At 37.4% G+C, this 19928-nt stretch overlaps 1 protein-coding gene across 4 annotated transcripts in view; it reads right to left on the bottom strand.

The window, feature by feature from the left end:
- Positions 1-19928, bottom strand: part of FGF12 (fibroblast growth factor 12) — a 612490-nt gene that overhangs the window by 263042 nt on the left and 329520 nt on the right. The gene's annotated exons all lie outside the window — the stretch shown is intronic.

Here is a 19928-nt window from a genome sequence, read left to right as displayed (position 1 = left end):
GTTTATTAGTGTCTAATTATATACCAAGCCTGTGCATGCATGTGTGAGCATACACACACACACACACATCCACCCACCCACTACTGCTGGCTGCAGTCTTCCTTGGGACTGTATCTCAAATATGACTTGTGGCAATTACTGTCTGAATCCAATTTCATTATTTGATTTTTTCCCTACATAGATTTCTTTGTCATAAGTTCTGACTGATTTATGACACAGGAATGCCATGCTTATACGTCTCGCCCTCCAAAACAACATTTAAATCTTATCAAAAATACTTTTCTCATTTTCTTAAATTTACTGTAGAAATAAAGTGCTATCATCCACTGAAATGCAGACGAAAAGTGAACATGAAAGCTAAAAGAAGACTCAGATATAATTATTAGTCAAATGATTATGTAATTTTGATTTTTTCTACTTTTCCTTCCACATCCATGGCAATGCATGAACAGAAACAAAGAAACATGGAAAGAACACAAACTGAAAATGACCAACTGGTAGGTGCAAAAATAAAACTATTTCTGATCTACTCAATAAAGAGGCTACTGGGGGAGATAATCTTACGTAATAGAACAGTGGAATTTAAGTCAAAAGCTGGAGGGCAAGAAGAAACTAAAAGCTACTGAACATTTATCATGTTTCAGGCAAAGGATTAGTACCTTCCTATATTTGACTCTCCTCATAAGGTTGACACTAAGCCGCCTGGTACTCCCTTATCTCTAAACACTGCATGTGGTTGTAGTAGCTACTTACACGACATCATGGAATTCTGCAACAATAACATGAATAACAATGATATGAATACGAAAAAGGGCAAATGTTAGTAGGGATCTGCACTGTGTTTGAGAAAGAATGTAGGAAAACATCCAGAGTGTTCCTGTCTCAGACGTAGGTGCCTGTGCTGCAAATTCAAGGACGGAAATCAGATCCCATCATTATCAGTGAATCGGAACGTGTTCTGGTGTGCCTGCCTGTGGGAAAGCCCTATAAAGAAGCTGGTGAATATTTTATGATGATATCTCAGAGGAAGAACACAAATGACACCTCATAGTTGGCCTTTATTTGATTTCACAGAAGAGATGTGACAAGTGTAAGACCAGTTAAGAGTTACTCAGGAGCTTAGAGTTTTAAGGCACTGTAAGTATATCTAACCATTTTGTTAGATGATTAGACATCCAAATATGTCTTCTCTTAGGTTTGGAAAAGGAAATGACCTATTAATAAAACTAATTCAGAAAGCCTAGTGCTGCTTGAATAACCTTTGATAACTTTTTTTAATTTGGTAAATCCAAATTTATTTTCTTTTTTAATATAAATTCATTTATTTTAATTGGAGGCTAATTACTTTACAATATTATATTGGTTTTGCCATACATCAACATGAATCTGCCACGGGTGTACACGCATTCCCCATCCTGAAACCCCCCCCACCTCCCTCCCCATACCATCCCTCTGGATCATCCCAGTGCACCAGCTCCAAGCATCCTGTATCATGCATCGAACCTGGACTGGCGATTCGTTTCACATATGACATTATACATGTTTCAGTGCCATTCTCCCAAATCACCCCTGCCTCGCCCTCTCCCACAGAGTCCAAAAGATTGTTCTAGACATCTGTGTCTCTTTTTTATGTCTTACTTCATGCTTTCAAATAAATTAGGATCCTTATTTTCAGTAACAAAACAAAAATGTAATGACTTTAAAGTTTGATTGTAGCTACTCAATTATTTTAAGTAATTGAAAGCACATAAAATACAAGTGTTTATGAAAATAAGCATAGACAAAAGCAATCTAAATCAGTGTCATGGAATTTCAACTATAGAAAAGAAATTTTGGAGGGCATCAGGATTTATATTGCATTTCACTTACAATATATGAAGATAGAAACTGACATGTTAGATGTTTTGTTTGTTTGGTGTTTGTCTAGTGAAATATAATGTTATGCCAGATATTGCGCTAGATTTTGTGTGGCTACTATTAGAAATCACGTACTAAAAAGAATCAGTCTATTAAGGGAAATATATGACTTATAAATACATAATTTCAATACAGTGATAAATGGAATGACTTTGAAATAAAGGGAGTATAGAAGTAAAAGCAAAAATTTTTTAATTAATAGCATTTGTTTTTTAAACAAAACCATCATAACCTTATTTACATTTTTCCTATATTTTATCTTTTTGAAAGCAACTTGCTGTATGTTGCCAGACTGTGAAACACTACAAATAAGTAGTCTGGTTTGGAAAATGTTTTTAAAATTCATTGCTTAAAAAAATTAAACATATGAAAGAAAAGGAAAACTTTTACCCATATCTTAGGAAATATAAAGCAGTGTCAATTTTTTTTCATTTATCTCCTGATACTGATGTCTGTGGTACCCAATTATTGAAAAAAGAAGTCAAAAATATAACAATGAAAGAAAGCCAATCAAGAAAAAAATAAAACAAGGTAATCTTATAATGAAACAGGATTGAAAAGCTAACAAATATGAAAAAACTTAATTTAATAATGTCTAGTCCACAGTATTTCCCTGAAATCTAGGACTATCTGGACTAACCATTTTCTAAAAGGGAAAATTAAGAACCACAAACATTAATTTTAATGTTATCCCTTCAGCCTGAGCACTTCCTCTCTTTTAATTCTAGATTTTAAAAGACAACTGAGCATTCCTAGTGCCTAGTATTAACTGATTTCATAAAGTGAAAAGAAGCAATAAGCAAAAGGTTAGATCAGTTCTATTTTATTTCAATTCTAAATAAAATCAATGTTAAATCTTCACTTGATACAAAATATTAATAAACATGTATTCCCTTAAAAGTGTATTAAGTATAAACTCCACCTTTCAAAATACATTATTTCTATGACAGGTTAAAACCCAGGGGTCAGATACAACTTACAATTAGCTACATGATGGCAGAAATTCAACCTAAGGAATAAATGATGAAATAAATATTTTATGTCTGATTGAAATCATCATCCAGAATATCTGGGCAATAAAAAGAACTACCTATACTTAAATATCATATACTAAGGTTTTTGTTTGAATTTCAACTATTTAATATAAACAAAGATGGGTGCTATGGTAACATAGATATATAAAGAAAGAGCTCTCATAGGCTGATTCATAATCATTGACTTGGTTCCCTTAGTTTATGAAAAACAGCTTCCCTGTGGCTCAGACGGTAAAGCATCTGCCTGCAATGCGGGAGACCCAGGTTCAATCCCTGGGTCGGGAAGATCCCCTGGAGAAGGAAATGGCGACCCACTCCAGTACTCTTGCCTGAAAAACTCCATGGACTGTCGCCTGGAGTCCATGGAGTCACAAAGAGTCGGACACGACTGAGCGCCTTCACTTCACTTCACAAATACCTGTGCATATTCCTTCCATAGAACACATTCAAATTGACTGCTGAGATTGCAGACTGAGTGGAATATATCAAAATGGAAGGACGGGAAAGAGTCTTTAGTGCTATGTACTTCTGAGTATCAATAACTGCTGGGACATGCAGCCAAGCAGTTTCCCATTTCTATTCCTTGTTCTTATCACCCACATGTACTCCTATTGAAATCTTTCTAGTCTTCCTTGGACTGGCTTAGATGTCACACTCAAAGTAGGGATGTGGATAAATGTACTAAGAGGGAGATGAAGAGACTGATGAATAAGGTCTCAAGAAATCATGGTAATATTTAGATCATTTAAAGGTGCTTTTATAAACAATTGGGAAACTATGAAAAGGTTTTTATGGGGAAGTAACATGATATTAACTATGTCTTTTAAAAATCTTATGCAAAGACTAATTAAGGATGCAAGAAAAGGGAAACTCAGACTTTACAACATCCAGGTTAATAGATAGGTATTCTCTTAAAAGTGTATTAAGTACAAGATCCAGCTTTCAAAATGCATTGGAACTTGAGGTTATAACAAAAAGCCCCTAAATTCTAGCAGTGACAAAAGAGATGGATAAATGATAATATTGAACAAAGATTATCAGCTTACCTGATGTTAGTAACTGTACCTGATCCATCTTACTATCCCTTATGTAATATTTCCTAGAAAGTCCTAAGTTAGTGCCTGATAATAAATTAAGTTGTTTTTTTTTTTTTTTAAAGCTTTGTAGAGATCAAATCAATGAGGTTGGTAATTGGATATGACAGTAAAGAGAGATGAGTCAAAGATAAGAGTGGTTTCCAACTTGGCAGACAAGAAGGTTGATGTCAGGAAACTACCAATATTTGCTAAGTGCATACTAGTTATCATAAACAGTGTCATTCACTGAGATGGGAAATTCATGATACAAAGCAGACTGAGATTTGGAGGACCACAATAATCAAATTCAAAATAAAGAAGGTTACATTTATGTTAGCAGTGGAACCACATGAAAGTCAATAGCATGTAGTTGAAAATTTGGATGAGGAGCTCAGGTATTAACCTATAAGTCAGAAATATAGAGGAGACAGGCGAAGTCAATAGAGATGAGTTCATCCAAGAAGAAAATACAGCAGAGAAAGGAGAAAACAAGCAAACAGACAACAACAGCAAAATAGAAATATCTCTATTAAGGACATCATTCACCAAACAGTAATATTCACTAAGATAATCCTGGTTTTATGGACTCACTGTCCACAGGTTCAAAGTTCAGCAGAAGAAAAAAACTATAAAAATCAATTTTAAGAAACTGCGTTTTATGACTAATGTATCTACAGTGGAAATGGGTGCATAGAAGGAGAAGATGGAGGAATTTACCTGGGAAATAGGTGTGAATGATGAATGGGGCTTACATGAGCACAAGGAGACAAAAACGGAGAAGGCAATGACATCCCACTCCACTACTCTTGCCTGGAGAATCCCATGGACGGAGGAGCCTGGTAGGCTGTAGTCCCTAGGGGTCGCTGCGTCGGACACGACTGAGCAGCTTCACTTTCACTTTTCACTTTCATGCATTGGAGAAGGAATTGGCAACCCATTCAAGCGCTCTTGCCTGGAGAATCCCAGGGACGGAGGAGCCTGGTGGGCTGCCGTCTATGGGACACGACTGAAGCGACTTAGCAGCAGCACCAGCAAGAAGACAGAAAAGAAGCATTGTATTGGGACTGGTGAAATGTATATCCCTTCATTGCATTGGTGTATGGACTGAAACATTGAAATTGTGAACAATGATCATATGCTCAGAATTCTTAAAACTAGACACAAGACCTTTGAGCATATAGCTTCCTTGCTGGGATAGCTATCCATGAAAGTGCCTGAATCAATTCACATGAGGTCTAAACCAACTTGAGACTTAATTCGGAATGCAGACAAAATCCACTTATGAAAATCCAAAGAATTTTGTTAACATTAAAAAATAATAAAATCTTTACTATGAAATTATAAAGCCCTTTTCTCAAAGCAGCTGAAAAACAGCAGTTGCAAGAACAGTTAACTAAATATTACTGTGCAGAGAGTTAAAGTGATCTCTTACAGACCTCACAGAAATTCTAATCTAGACTGAATGTATTTTACTTTGGGTTTATCAGACCAAACCTGGAGAGTGATGTTTGACTCCAAGCAACACTCAAAAGGAGCTTATCCAGAGGCAGGTAATCAGGTTTACCAACACATCTACTATAGGTCATGCAATTTTATATACTATAAATTCTTAAAAGTGACCTTGTGTTATACACTTCAAATTCAAGGAACAGGCCAAGCTTATTTTTGGTCAAATAAAATGATTAATGGATCAAAAGGTAAAACTGAATTTCCCCTATGTATATTGTAACCATACTGCATAGATAAAGAATTGGAAAAACTAAAGAAGAAAAAAGTCAAATGCCAACAATACCTATGAGAACAGATGAGATGGGTGACATAAATGAAACTCACAGATATGATAAAATCTTATTTTAGGCAATATTTTAATTATACTCTTCTAAATCTTACATTTTTACCACTAATGAGCACAACTAAATTTCACCAACTGTCCATAATATAAATGATGACTGCTAAGAGTATGTCATATTTTATATTCCATAAACATTGATGTCTTCCTTAATTGATGAAGTCTTGGTAGAAACATATCAAAAAGGTATGTCTTAAAGTCTGAGAAATCTAAAAACTTGATAATTAAGGCATGACTTTTCTCTCTACTACCATTCCCATTCCAATGGCACTTTTCCATTGTTTAATCTAAAACCGTCATGGAATATGATGTTTCACATTAGCTTATTCAAAGATCAGTCTTCAGCTTCATTCCATGTCATAGTTCCTTTTCCTGTCCATTTTTTTTTCATTGTTATCCTCTCTTTGAGGCTAGTAAATAACTAAATGTCATCTACATTAGGAAAAAACCTAGTTCTACCATCTTATTAAAATCTCTTCAGTGCTAAAGTCCAAACCAATGCAATAGTCTATTTTGAATGTGCAATAAAATGCTAAAAACTAAAATAATACAAAGAAAATTTAGAAATACAGTCAATATGTGTTCAATTAAACTAGTGGATATAAGTACAAATAAACACTACAGAGGAGAGAAATTAAACAAAAGTATATGTATTTTTTGCTATTCTCTTAATAAATCTTCTAGAGTTTCATGTCCAACATATCATTAAACTATTTACTTATATCTGACATCCAAATATCTTGGAATCCAACAACCCATCCCCTGTAAGCCTTAATACCAGAAATACACATCAAGAATGATAAAGCTGAAAGGGATCTCAGAAACCATCTGATACAATCCCTTTATTCTGAAAATGAGGAAACTAAGCTGAAGAGAAGGGAAAAAAACTTCCCCAAGGTCAAAAAGTCCAATGCCATTTTTATGATACTGTTACCTTAGACTGACTCAAAGGCCTCTTTTATTTATATCTTCTTAAGAAAAAGGCAGGGTTTCAAACAAAAGAATAAATACAGAGGACTGCAGCATACACAGAAGACTTACTTAATGCTGCTATCAATAGCTTTAAGGGTAAGAGAAGAGGAAAGAAGAAAAGCCAATGAGGTAATAAAGAGTTGACAGAAAGAAGCTTTTTCATTAGACCAAATCAATACTGTATTCCTCCATTACTTACAGCTTCACCAGGAAAAGTGAAACCTGAGTGACTATGTTCCCTCCAGAGTATTTAACACTAAAATGACTTGTTGGTCTCAACTGTAAATGTAAGGACCAGGCATGACTGAATTTGAAATCAATGGCAAATTTCTCATTAACCCAATGTTAAGAAACCAAAGCCAGTCAAAATAGAATGGGCCTTTTTCCAAATTGGCAATGCCACCCACTTCCCCTCCATTTCTGGAGCAAAGGGATAAATTAATACAAAGCTCCTCTCTCTTTTACCATTTCCATAGAAACTCCCCCTTTATAAGTAGCTACTCTGCTGAGAAAGAGGAAAGAGGAAAAGTATATACTGAGTGAAACAAGGGTGGCAACTGGGAGTTGGGTTGGGGAGGAAGGAAAAGCATAAGTGCTAAGTATTTATTTAATAGTTTAACACCAATTGACCATAGATTAATGATATTATTGTACTGCAATATCAAACAAAATGAAATTAATATTAGCCAAAAATACAAATTTCTTTTCCCGCTCAGTATTTTCTTGTTTGTGCAGAAAGGCCCTTGAAATCTGACTAGTCCTAGTGGCATGAGCCCACCAGTCACCAACAGAATTCATTTCATTTGGATGAATTATTTCTGACTACTTACTATGGAGATAGCATTGACATGATCTTATTCTTTTTTCTATAGGAACTCACATTCCGATCACAGGGACAGGTACTTCCCACAGTAAAAGACAAGACAAACTGAACTGCAGATGACTATACACCAAGTGAAGCCTGGGGCAGGCAGTGAATCATTCTACTTGGAAGGGTTTGAGAAGATCTGGCAGAAAAGATGGGAGTTGGGCTGGGCCTGGAATAATAGGCAGAAGTGCAGCAGCGCTGGGAAACGAGGGGCTGTGTCTAAGTAAGGCAAAGGTTAGTGTAGAAGTTAACAGCATCCCTCATGGGAAAAACAACTACAAACTATGGAACTGAAATGGACAGATGCTGTAAACATTCCTGTATGCCAACAAGGCTGGAGTTGGCTAGAGAACTGTGAGAAGACAGGTAGAGAAAGAACCTTGATTATGCAGCATATTCATGTTGATAAAATATATAATCAAACAACATGCTCTGAGCCAGGTCTTGAGCACATGTGCATTTTTAAAAGATTTTACCTAATTTTTTTTAAATTATATAATTATTGTTATTTTTCTTGAAATTTAGACATTACAGGAGAAACTGTACAGAAGAACACAGCAAACCTACAACTTGGAACACAGTAATACAAATCTGGCCAGAGTTACCAAATCTTAATTATAGACTGCCCTACAGACAAAGAACAGGTACTTCCTCATTATTGCCGTATTCCATTCCCAAGCACAGCCACTCAATAGGTGTCTGCTAATACAACTTGACTATAGACATTTAAAAACAACTACCAACATTTAAATTGCTCAAAACAAAGAACAGGTGGATAATCTTACTACCAGCAGTGGGCAATGTCCCATTGCTATAGCTATGGTGTAGCAGTAAGACATAGGCTTATGTTTATAGACTTTAGCGTCTATGCTTGCTCTGCCTTTTGTAGTTATATGACCTAATTTACCTCTTCAGAGGCTCACGTCCCTCCCCCATAAGGTGTGTGATTGTAATGAGTGCTGACATTTTCTAATGTAAACTCAGTAACACTTTGAGTCATATACCCCAGTACGTGGATCTCCCAAGGCTGATGTCACAGTTACCCATCCTCAAGTGCAGACATGTAATAGCATGAGACAAAAGCTTCAGACTGAATGTGTTTGCTTAGCATGATAAAGAACAGGCAGAATTGTGCTGTGCTTTAGGTAAAAGTAACAGGAGCCAAGGATCTCCCATCTTCAGGTTCCCAACCAAGATGGTGGTCCCATTAGCAGAACCATGCACGCGTGAAGTCACTTCAGTCATGTCTGACTCTTTGAAACCCACCAGGCTCCTCTGTCCATGGGATTCTCTAGGCAAGAATACTGGATTAGGTTGCCATTCCCTCCTCCAGGGGATCTTCCCCACCCAGGGATCAAACCCAAGTCTTTGATATCTCCTGCATTGGCAGGTGGGATCTTTACCACTAGCGCCATCTGAGAAGCCCAGTAGAACCATGAGTGGAATTCAAACTGAAGAAGCCATGTAGTAAGCTGGAAACGTAGCCCAGTAAAATCTCAAAAAAGGGATTACGTGGAAGCACTCAGAAACGCATGAATTCAGAGTGCTTTTCCCCCTTAGTGCCTTTTCTCACAACCTGTAGGTGGAAAGGGAGGAGTAAGCAGACCTCTCAGGATACCAGAGCTTCAAGATGCTACCAGCTACTTTCCTGAGCAAAAGTTACAGAGAAGAGCCCTGGTGCCTATCAGGGGAAAACAGGGTCAGTAAGGAGGCAAAGAGGAACCCTCTCCACCATTCTGAAAAGAAAGTAAATTTCCAATCTTTCATAGCAATATCCCACAAGAAGACTACAGAGGAAACCAAGGCTTCTACCAACATGACTTCCTTTTTAGAATTCTGAGCTTCTGAACCATCAACTCATTTGCCACTTATGCTTCACTTCATGGTTACATTCTGGTTGCAAAAATCCACTGCAGTCCTCCTTGAATTAATAAAGCATGACAATAGCACAACTTCAACTCTCTCCATCAAGAGAAACTTGGGTTTCCTAGGAATTTGACACATCAGTCTTTTCATCACTTTTTAATTATTGTTTTCATCATTTTTAAAATTAATTACAAACACTGACCATTCTTTTCTTTTCTATCCTCTTTAGGTGATTTTGGGTGGCTCTCCTATCTTAAAGTCTTCTCCCCAACATAAGATTACATATGGTATGGATAACGTATGGACAGCTCAGCTAGAGCCATTCATCTAAAAACAGAATCTGGCGCTTCCCTGGTAGTCCAGTAATTAAGAATCCACCTCACAATGCTGGGGACACAAGTTCGATTCCTGGTCTGGGAAGATCCCGCATGCCCCAGGGCAACTAAGCCCATGCACCACGACTACTGAGCATGCACCCCTAGAGCCTGTGCTCCACAGAGAAGCCATGGCAATGAGAAGCCCCACACACCCCAACTAGAGCCCAGCCCTCACTCACTGCCACTGGAGAAAGCCCACATGCAGCAACAAAGATCCAATGCAGCCGAAAATAAATAAAATAAAAACTTAAAAATAAATATATTTTTAAAAAATCTGACATTTCTTCTACCCAGACAATTTGATTATGGATCCCTACTTCAAGTACTTATTTAAATTTTGGCCCCATTCTTAATTATTGAGGAGTATTATCTGATTCTGGGGCACTGTAAAGGTGATCTGGGTCATCTTTTGAATTCCCAAAATTAAAATAAAACATTCAAGTCACCAGTAACAATAAAAAAATACATCTTCTAGAAATTTTTGTTTTTTTCTTTCTATAATAATTTATAGAAGCTCACAGATTTTATTTCCTGAATCTCATTCACACTTTGTTTTAATCCCCCTTTTTACCTTAGGTTTTAAAAATGTCTGAAACACTGCGGTATACTGGATTTAATTCCTAATTTTGTAAGGCCTAAACTGGAGTCAAAAGAAATTAAGACTGATATTTTAGGTAAAGAGATGTTTAATAGCACATTTTAGGTAATTAAACCATGGGATATAGTTAGGAATGTTCTAAACAGCACACTAGGAAAATGGTTTTTATATTTCCTATGTATGTAGGAAGCAGGAAGAAGATGAGTATTTCATGTCCCGGTCATGAGTGTTCCTCCTGGGAGGAGAGGAGCTATTTAATGACTTGTCAAACTAAAAAAGCCCTTAAATATCCTTTAATATGGTACCATCGTTTTTCAAAGAAAGACACTGAGGCTCATTTCCAGTGCTAGCACAGTAGAAAGGAAAGTCAACTAGGAAAAACAAACCTGACTTCAAACGCAGACTCTACTTCTTACTAGTCTTGGGGATTTGAGAAGCCCCAGGCTTGCTATATCTCAGCGTCCTTGTGTGAGAACTAGAGATACCAACTTCAGTATCCCTCTTGCTCTGAGGCTTGCCATAAAGGTAAGGTTTCATGAGTCCTCATTTATTTAACAGTGATCAAAGAATTGCAATAGTGCAGGCAAGATGCTAGTGCTGAGAATTTAGTGATGAACAGGGCCCAGGTCCTGTCCTCGGGAGCTCACATGCCGGGGAGGAAGATGAGGCACACGTGCACATAATGCGGCTAGGTTTTGGAAGCCATTAAACACAACAACATCACTGTAATTAAAATTTGTGTGCAGTTTCTAAACAGCATAAATGTATTCTAAAGGTTTTTTATTGTTGTGTAGTCGCTAAGTCGAGTCTTTCCCTTGTGACCCCATGGACTGTAGCCTTCCAGGCTCCTCTATCAGATTTCCCAGGGGAGAATACTAGAGTGGGTTTTCCTTCTCCAAGGGATCTTCCTGATCCAGGGATCAAACCAGCCTTTCCTGTGTCTCCTGCATTGGCAGGCAAATTCTTTACCAGTGAGCCACCAGGGAAACACTAATGAATAAAATAATTAATTTTTGTTTCAGGGTCACAAGGTATGAAGTGATGGGACTTGAACAGGTTGGTGGTTCTCAGCCTTGGCTGCACGTTAGAATCTTCTAGGAGGTTAGAAACAAACAAGCAAAACTGATGACTAATGTCTGGACCCCAGAGCAGATACAAGAAATCAGATTTTCTGGTTGTGTGGCATTAGCACATTTTAAAAGCTCACAGGTGACTTGATTCTGCAGCTGAGCTGAGAATCGCTGGCCTGTATAATCTCTAAGCTCTAGCATTTTGTGATCTGACTACAGATTCTATTCGTCCCATGTCATTCTCTTCCAGGAAACTAGATTTGGTCTTAGACCTTAGAGTTTCTCTAATGACCTCTGAAAAGTCATTAAGAAAAGACTGTACACACACTCCAGTGGACAGGCATTAACAGAGTATGATTAGAAGCAGGGAGCCTGGGGGTGTCTAAGCACCACAATAAGCACTAATCAAATGACTAACAACAGTTGGACAAATAAGAACTTTACAAAGTTTATCTTGTCACAGTCACTTGATCATGCAAAGACCACTGATTCTAGACCAGGCTCATGTATAAAGTTCACCTAGGTTCCACGTGTATAAAAGTCATATTCAGAATACATTCAGGACTGAACTATGTCAAGTGTCTTTAACACGCAATACTTTGTTTCAATTTTAAAGGACTAGGAAAAAATCTATTTAGGTTTCTGACTTTTCTTAATATTCTTCTCTGGTTCACTCCCTTGGTCAGGAAGATTCCCTGGAGTAGGAAATGGCAACCCACTCCAGTATTTCTTGCCTGGAAAATTCCATGAACAGAGGAGCCTGGGGGGCTACAGTTCATTGGGTCACAAAGAGTCAGACACAAGTGAGCACACACACACAGTGTTTTTCTCTGCCTAAAACATATTTGCTTATAGGATTACTCTTACAAGGTAGTAGCTATAGATCAATGGAGGAAAGTAAGTTCCCTAAAGAGTTCAAGAATAAAGTAGATAGCCTTACACAGAGGGGTTATTCAGGATCTTCACTGTATTGTAAAACTACTAAACAATAAATAATACCATCACCCAATTTTCCACCTTAGCAATCCACAGTGCTTTGTAATTTGGGAAGGATATGCATCTGACACATACCAACCCTGCTTCTCCCCTAGTTTCCCTGCATCTTAGCACCACTCCCTGCTGAATTGTGTAGCCAGAAATCAATCATCCAGACATCTTACATGCTTTTGACTCATATCTATCTATTATCAGGCTCAGCTCATTCTACCTCCATCTATTCTTTTCGTATCCATGACCACTGCCATAATGTTTCGTGTCAACATTATCTATACCTTAGACCGGTGGTTCTCCAACTTTCTGGTTTCAGGATCCTTTTACACTCCTAAAAATTATTGAGTATCTCAAAGAGCTTGTGTTTATGTGGCCTATATCTTTCAATATGTACTGTGTTTAGAAATTATGACAAAATGTTTCAAATATTCATTAAAAACAAGCCCATCATATATTAAACAAACAGGTGTTTTAATGAAACATAACTGTTTACCAAAACAAAAATGAGTGAAAAGTAGTTTATATGCTTTCAAATGTCTGTTATGTCTGCCTTAACAGAAATCAGCTGGATTCTCAAATCTGCTTGCTCATTTAATCTCTTGCAAATGTTGTGGCTTATGCATATAAAGAAAACCTGGCCTTACACAGATACGTAGTTTAAAAGAAAAGAAATTTTAATAGCCTTTTCAGATGATAGTGGATATATCATATAACCTCTGGAAAATCACACTGGACACTTAAGACAATGAGTGAAAAAAGATGAATAATTAGTATTAGGAAATATCATTATGAACCCAGTTTTAACCTTGTGGACCCACTAAAAGGTCCCCAAGGAGCTTCCAGGGCCTGTGTGCCACACTTTGAGAACTGCTGTCCCCAACTGCTTCCCCAGCCTCCTTATGATTCCTTAACTTCCCCTCTGGCTCCCCTATAATCCACTCTTCTCTCCAAAGCCAGAGTGTCCATTTAAATATACAGGCCACATTATATTACCCCCTACTTCTGACTCTCTTTGGATTCTAGATTAAAATCTCTCTGCGAGCTTCCAAGGCCTGGCACAACGCTGCCCTGCCAAGCTTTTCGATGTTGCCTGGACCACTTGCTCCCATCACTCCAGCGACACTTCTTCTAAAGCACCGAATACCTCCTCACCTCAGTCTCATGCAAGCTGTTCTCTTCTGCCTTCAACATCTTCCACCCTTCTCTGCCTGCCTCATCCTTCAGAACTCAGCTTAAATGATTCTTCCTCAGAGAGATCTTTCCTAGCCAAATGCTAGAGATAGTACTTTCATTTTACAAATCAGCACACTGAGGCTCAAAGACTCTAAGAAATTTGCCTAATGTTCTCACAGATAGTATTTCCAGAATTTGGATTCCGATCCCACACCAACATCCATGTACTTAATCACTCTGCTACATAGTCAACACTCACTGTAAAAAAAAAAATTATTAAAAAAAAATTAAACACTAAATCCTACAGGGCTCTCCTGCGTTTGTTATTAACCTCTTTGCATTTGAAAACATCTGAAGCAATGGTTTATGTTTACAGTGAAGAGTCTTCCCCTCTGGACCTGAGTCTCCCAGTGAGTCCTTAGGTGCCCCAGGGGGCAGCCTTTGACATCTCCAAGGCTCCCACAAGCAGAGAGGAACAACCCAGCCAGGAGCCTGAGAACTTCACATGACAACATAGCCACAGAACTGCTTCTTCAGTACCTGGAGACCTTCACCAGCCTCCCCGCTTTACTCCTCCTCCTCACAAGAGATGTTCCTGGGGGCTCTAGATATACCCAGAGCAAAGCAAAATGACACTCCATATTTCCTTGCACTCTTTATCTGATTCCCCCCAACTGGAGTGTCCCAGCTTTGAATCTCACTGAATTCTTCAGATTCTGCCTCCTTAGCTCAAGGTGGTGAGAGATAAAGACAGAGGATGTGCAGGGTGGGCGCTGGTGGTCCTGGAGCAGTTTAGCCACTCCCTAACTCCATGAACCTGAACAAGTCTGTCTACTACTTTGAAGCTTAATTTTATTTCAAAGACGGTATCATGCCAGTAGACTGCTATGAAGAATTAAAGGGGCAGAAGTTGTGAAGAAATTCTGTAAATCCTGAAGTTATATCGTCAAGGAAAGTATTACTATATATGGTTAACTTATAGATATTTTGCATTCTAAGGCTCCTCCCTCTCACGGATGCTTAGAAAGTGACCTTGGAATCAGAGCCCTTTAGAGGAGCTTCATTTCTCTTTGGATAACAAGTAAAGTCATGTAGCTTGATAGTAGGCCATCAGATAGAATTCAAAATGTCATATGTTAACTTGGTTTCCTATGTCTAGTCAGGCTATTTATGAGAGTTCTCACAAAATCTATAATAATTCAGATGGAAGTCATAGTGAATACACATTATGACAAAGTACTCAAAAAAAGAGATGAGAAAAAAGTAATCACTATTAACAAATTTCCCAAACTAAATCAACACAGTAATATCTATGCAAAAATATGCTCTCAACAAGAATAAAAGCTATGTCATTTTTTACTAGTAAGTCCAATACTTTCCTTAAACTATACTTGTAAGAGACAAAGCTTTAGTTTCTAAACGTCTTCCAAAATATTCCTATTGCTTCCTCAAATACAGACTGCCTTATTTCCTGCAAGTTGTTTTTCTAACTCTGTTCAATATCAACTTCATTAAAACTTTAAAGACTTAATCCTGAGTTATGGCTTGATGAGATCTCTGTGGGATGAAAGAAATCAAGAGATCACAGTAGCTACTATTTTTAAATGTTCTTACAATGGAAACATAATGTTGATGAGAATGCACTGCTGTAGAGAAAAGAAGATTAAAACACACACATACACAAAATATCATTTTAAACCCTAGGGTGGGTTTCTAATAAGGAAAGCTTGTTTGTTTTCAAACAAGCATCAAGCCAAATATCATTTAATTAGACTGATTTTGTAGTTCAGACATGAGTCATACTTTTAAAGGAGAAAATACAATAAAACTACTTGCTATAAATGTAAAGTATCACTGGTCATGTGAATGTATTCTTGATCTATACATTGCCAGAATGATTTCAATTTATAAAAATGTAATTTATATTCTTTAAGTCACATGATTAAGCATTTCCCCCTTTTTTGTCAGTTTTCTTCTTAAAGTTTTTATTTTGTGATATTTCCTTCGTCAGTGTCAAAGGATATGTTTGATAGTAAAATACTGAATGAGTATGCTATTAAATAGTATACATCCACCAAAACAAGTTGGAAAAATACTAAAATATTTTGAGTAACCATAATTTTTATATCAGAAAAAAGGACTCAGAAACAAGTAGAAACAAGAACCAAGAAAAATAAGACAAAAAAATCAACAAAAAATCAACAAAATTTAGTAAAATTATAATCACTTCTTTGATTTATTTTATCCAGTCTCTATAAACATACTACATCATTCTTTAAAACAAAAGTAATATAAAATCCAAAACTTAAGCTATGAAAGCTATCTAATGTTTTTCAGGTGAGGAATTTTATTGATTACTGATTTTTTTTTAATGCCCCAGTTTAAATGAAAGAATTAAATTATAGAAAAACACTGATAAATATAATAAAAACACTGATTAAAATACAGATTTAAGCTTATCTAATTACTCTGTGCTTTACAGACTTTCCTTTGAAAACTCAAAGAGTGATACTAATGACCTCCAAGGTTCCTGGCCACTCCGACATTTAAAGATTCTATAAACACTTATCCCTTCCTGACGGGGAATGCTATCTATTACATGCAGCAAGTCTTGAGTGAAAAACATAAATAATTCTAGAGTTAATCATTTGTTCAGGTGTTTCTATTCAAGAGTAAAACAAATGCCAGGATTGAGTAAGCCATGTAATTCACATGGCAAATTAAGTGGTATCAACATTTAAGCAAATATTCGAGCAGCTCATACAGGTATTTCACATACAAATAATACCTCAAGTAATAAGGACTGTAAGAATGTTCTTTTCTTATGTTCTAAAGGCTTTTCTATGGTTCACTGACCTAAGCCAATGTGCCAGTGTTCAAGGTCTCCAATATTTCACTTCCAAAGACCCACAGTCCACACAGTGCTATGGGACTAACTATTCCTGCCCTATCTGTATGTCTTCACTGTGGGATTTACCTCTATATGCACAGTGCTGTAGGATGGTCATTTTAGAACCCCAATTGCTTGACTTAGCTTATGTCTCCTTCTGCCAGTTATCTCCTCTATAAGACCACATTATTGTTCTAATCACAAAATAATAATAACAATCCTTAATGGTAAAAATAAATAATGTATAAAATTATTCACATTCTTTGACAGAGGACACGCAGTACATCACACTACTTTTTTTGTGTTGTGTTGTAAAATACACAGGCAAGAAAAATCAACTGGATCGAGTTCTAGCCCCAATCTTACCACAATCAAAGCTGTGCAATCTTGTATAAACCACCAACTTGTTCTGGCTCAAGGGTTTCTTACCTAAGGCAGCATTTTGCTACACAGTCCCAGGGTAAGCCACCACTGTGCTCCAGGGATGGCATTCACAATGCATCTGAGGCACCCTATGGTCCTGGAACTCTGTGATGGGAGAGATGGCCCTGCCAATTCTCATGTTTTCGTAATGCAATATCATGATTTTAAAATCTGAGACTTTTACCGTGTAATTTCAGTATTCCCTCTGCATTTATGAGGTTTCAACATCATATGTACTGGAACTTGGTGAGCTAATACAAGGATTCTCTCGGTGTGTTAGCCCTGAAATCAGAAATACAACTGTGGCCTTTCCCATCCAATACCTGATTTAGTTCACTGTCTCAGGCTCTCTCCCCTGGCAAGCCTGGCCCATGAAACTTGTGTCTCAGTGACAGAAATTCAGAGTGGAAATTATCATGATGAGTTATTCCATTTCACCACTTTACCATTTGTGACTCAGTTTGTATTTCACAGGAAATGGCTGAGAAGGCCATTTAGTGAGTTTAAAGGATAAATCAAATATTAAGTGAACATAACATCAAAGAGCTTATAAAACAGATTTGCTCAAATAGTTTTTTCTTTTGGTGTTTAGCAACTTCCTCCCAATCCAGCTAAAGAATTCTCTCTGGAGAAGTGAGATGTGGAAGGTGCTGTCTCTCTATTAATAGGCTCATCTCAAGCTATGTGAATCATGGTCACTGACAGCAAATCAACAGATTGGTTATTTGGCTTTGTTAGTAATGGTAACAGATACTATCATCTTCCCCAAAAGTTTTGTTGCACCCTATGCTCCCATTCTTCTAAGCCAAGCTTCATAACAAACTCAACTCCACAGTGGACAGATACATGCATGTTGCCCTTGCACTCAGCATCTCTTAACAGGTCCTGTCATCTCTTTGTCAGATTATTACTGTGACACTTAAGCTAAAAGAATCCACCAGTCATGATCCTCTTTGCCAAAATGTACACTAAGTAGATGAAAAAGAGGAAAAGATTAAATGAACAATGAAAAAACAATAAACTCAGCAATTTCCTCAAAGTCTCTATTTTCTAATGAGATGCCAAGGAAAAGGCCACAGGAAGCAGTTTCCTTATGTAAAATTAAGCCATGCAAATCACTGGTCTCCAAGTCAACTTCACCAAAGATCAGGTGAGTTTATATTACCCATTCACAAAAACAATCCACCTAACATTTAGATTACCCTTGTTCGTTAGTAAGAAGGCTGACTAGAGTCTATCCACAAAAACTAGAGTGCAAGAACATAGTTCAGAGACTAAGATATCAAAGTCACATGGAATTAAGAGCCTTGAAGTTCTTTGTAGACCACATAAGCCCCGAGAGAAGATGGCCCCCAAATGATCCTTGCACAACAATATGAAGAATTTCATTTTCCCCTAATATGAGTTATTTACTGTGCAGAGATAACTCTAGTATTTTGCACATATCTTCCCTTTATACAATAACAGGCCATACTAACTGGATATAAAATAACAGATTTTAGTAGCTTCTGCCTTAAGATCGTAATTATTTTTGTTTACTCCTGAAATTTACTATTTCATCAACGTCAAGGGATAAGAAAAAGAGCCCACTATGGAATGAATAATGTCATGAAAACTCAACGGAAAAATGAGATGGAACAGCTTCTTTACAAGTCTTAATCACAAATTTCTAAACTAATTCTGAGCCCCACTTGTCCAGACTTTTCAAGTGTTTTCTTTACCCAATGACCCCAGCCCATATGCTTCATTCCTGAAACCCAGGAGATCACAATCAGAATTGCAAAGATGAGAACCTAAACTAGTCAACTGGTCACCAAGCAAGCTTTCCTTCTAGACTGTATTTGTTTTCTATTGTCCACAGCAAGGGTTAATCATCTGCAGATTGCAAATGACCCTGTGGGCCACACCCAAGGAAGCACAGACCTTGGCAATTCTGCTTTCTTTCTCTCAAGATAGCCTGGCTTAAATTGGGGATAATCACTCTGAAATTTTGAGGTATCCAATTTCCCTTTGTAAACAGATATACAGCAAAGGCTAACCATTTGAGTTTAAAGCCAAAGAAAAGAATCAGCTTCAGAAAGGCCAGGCTAAGATCTCTGATAAGTCTAAAGTTTCCTTTACACTTACTGAGACCAAACTGCAGATACTATGTTGTTCCGTGAATGTCCCAAAAGTGTGAGTGTGCAAAGATGGGAGTAACAAGACAGAAAAGTTAATGAGAAGAGCCATTTGGAACAAGGAGAGAAGCAGTTGGAAGAGAATAAGAAAAGGAGGTCTGGGTGAAAAGAAGTGAAAGGGCATGGGTGAAAACGGGGAAGTGAGAAATCGATCAGAAACGTAAGAAAGATTCCACATCATGTGTTGCCAAAGAAAGAGTTAGAAAAAGACAATAAATTTAAGTTCATCTTGTGCCTACTGTCTATTATGTGTTAAGATTGCACTGTGTTATGAGAGATATAGGAAGGAAGGTTTATTTACATTTAGGTTCTCAGGAGGTAGATTAAACACTGGATGGATGGATGGACAGATGAAGGGATGTATGAGAAACAGAGATGGAGAATGAGGTGGCCACTGCCCTCAAGGACTCTACAGGATCTATGGGACAAAGAGCATGTAAACATGTAACTCTCATCCCAATCAAACCGTGGTTTCATCGAGGTATTAAGTGTTTTCCTGAATATGGGACAAGAAGCTATTAGCTAACAGAAGGTGACTGAAATCTAACTGAAAATTGTGGGAGAACGAGGGGCCAGAATGGAAGAGGAGGATCCGGGTTCTCTTCCATGAATGCCCCTAGATGCTTTGCCGAAGGGGAGGGGGGTGTT

The sequence above is a fragment of the Bos taurus genome, chromosome 1 (assembly GCF_002263795.3).
Source record: "Bos taurus isolate L1 Dominette 01449 registration number 42190680 breed Hereford chromosome 1, ARS-UCD2.0, whole genome shotgun sequence".
Taxonomy (NCBI): domain Eukaryota; kingdom Metazoa; phylum Chordata; class Mammalia; order Artiodactyla; family Bovidae; genus Bos; species Bos taurus.
Note: the sequence above shows the minus strand (reverse complement) of the source record. Positions and strands in the feature narration are given on the sequence as shown.